Source organism: Ochotona curzoniae, unplaced genomic scaffold (genome assembly GCF_017591425.1).
Source record: "Ochotona curzoniae isolate NIBS_2020 unplaced genomic scaffold, NIBS_Ocur_1.0 contig_1302, whole genome shotgun sequence".
Taxonomy (NCBI): Eukaryota; Metazoa; Chordata; class Mammalia; order Lagomorpha; family Ochotonidae; genus Ochotona; species Ochotona curzoniae.
In genome coordinates, this window is record NW_024465035.1 from 8,037,865 (window position 1) to 8,040,007 (window position 2,143).

Genomic DNA, 2,143 nt, shown 5'->3' on the forward strand with positions numbered 1-2,143 from the left:
GGAAAGCCCTCAAAGGGAAGACTCTCTGACTGCCTTTCAACTTTCTTTTTAGTCCAAAGCAGGTCCTGGAAGCCAGACTTCCCTTTTCTGCAATTCAGGTCATAGGAAATAAAACTCATCTCTCCTAAAGCAAGCCGAAAAGTCTGGGAAGGTCACTCCCTCTCTTTTCCTTTCTCCTTTGAAAACCTTGGTTCCAGACGAGTCCTGCACCCTAGTTACGAGGAATAGACATTTCTGCAGGAAATCTGAGCAGAGTCTGGACAGGCAGGCCTCTTGGTCTATTACCATTAAATCTAAATCTTTTGTTCAGTTGCACTTCTAGATGACTGTCCTTTCTTCATCAAACTTAGCCATAAAAAGAGACTTCCCTGGGTTTGGGCCTTTATTTAAAAAAAAAAAGTCAATTTCCCGTGCCATAGGGAACTTTGGCTAGCTGTATTCATTAGACTTCTTTTTCTTTACCTGTCTTTTGTTATAGCAGTGTTAGCCATGACCCCTAGGATGAATGAAGAAAAGTAGCATACCTTTCCTCTTGTGTATGTCTATATGAAAACTTGTGTAAGAATGCTCAAGCAGTACTATCCATAAGACTCAGAAGATAGAAGTAACCCAAATGCTGACCGTCTAATAGATAGTAAACTGTGATACAATCATACAACAGGATAGTACCTAGTAATAAAAAAGAGTGAAATATTATTACATGCTGTAATATGGATAAATCTTTTTTACACTTGATCTTAGCCAAAAGGCCGAGAAGCGATGATAAATCTTTTTTTAAGATTTATTTATTTTTATTGGAAAGTAAGATATATAGAAATTAGGAGAGATAGAGAGGAAGTCCCAAAGTGACCTCAACAGCTAGAGCTCAGCTAATCCGAAGCCAGAAGCCAGGAGCTTCTTCTGGGTCTCCCACATGGGTTCAGGGTCCCAAGGCTTTGGGTCATCCTTGATTACTTTCCCAGGCCACAAGCAGGGAGCTGGAAGGGAAGTGGGGTTACTGGGATTACAATCAGTGCCCCATATTTGTTAGATGCACTCTATGCCAAGCACTACTCTAAATGCTAAGTGTATATTAGTTCATTTTGTTTGTGCCACAGTCCACTTAATTGTTACTAGTTCATTATTACAATACTTATTATATATTATTAAGACAACTATTATACTCATTTTATGTCAAGGGACTAAAACAGAGTGAAACTGAGTAACTTGCCAAGTCATATAGAAGTATTGATAGCAATCTGGTGTCAGACTTTTCACTTCTATTACACAGTACTATCTCAAAGTAACAGATGTAATATAAAAATTGAGGACCTAGATTAATCATTCATCTTTGAAATTTAGATGTTTTAATCATAAGCAATGCAATTATGCATGAAATAAGCTTTGAGGATATATGATATTTGATAATACTTTTTTATTAAATGCATTAAATATAACAAACACTTTGTTAAAGACTATACAAAAAGCACCTCATACAGTATTTAACAGCATGTCTATGTTTAGGGATTAATCCCTGACTTGCGACTGGTCTGGCCCAACACCACCCATTGCAGCTACTTGCAGTAATTGAGAAATCTCTCCCTCTCTCTCTCTCCCCTCTTTCTCCTTCCCTCCCCCAACCTCTCTTTCTCTCCCTTTCTATAATACTGTCTTTCAAATAACCATTTTTTAAAAAATGGCAGCTGGTGCAGTGCAGTTGCACACTAATACTTCACCTAACATCCTATATGGTACCTGTTTGAGTCTTGGCTGCCACACTTGCCATCCAGCTCCCTGCTGAGGCCTAGGAAAGCAACAGAGGATGGCCCAAAGCCTTGAGACCCTGTACCCACCCACGTGTAATACCAAGAAAAAATTCCTGGCTTCAAATTAACTCAACTCGGGCCCAGTATAATAACCTAGTGGCTAAGTCCTGGCTTTTCATCCACCAGGATCCCATAAGGACACCAGCTGGTATCCCAACTGCTCCACTTCTCAACCACCTCCCTGCTTGTGGCCTAGGAAAGCGGTAGAGAATGGTCCAAAGCCTTGGCACCTGTACCCATGTGGGAGACCCCAGAAGGCTCTGGCTCCCAACTTCCTATCAGCTCAGCTTCAGCCATTATGGCCATTTGGGAAATGAACCAGCAGATGGAAGATCTTT

At 40.5% G+C, this 2,143-nt stretch overlaps 1 pseudogene; it reads right to left on the minus strand.

The window, feature by feature from the left end:
• Positions 1-599: 599 nt before the first annotated feature.
• LOC121146269 lies at positions 600-761 on the minus strand (annotated as a pseudogene).
• Positions 762-2,143: the final 1,382 nt, after the last annotated feature.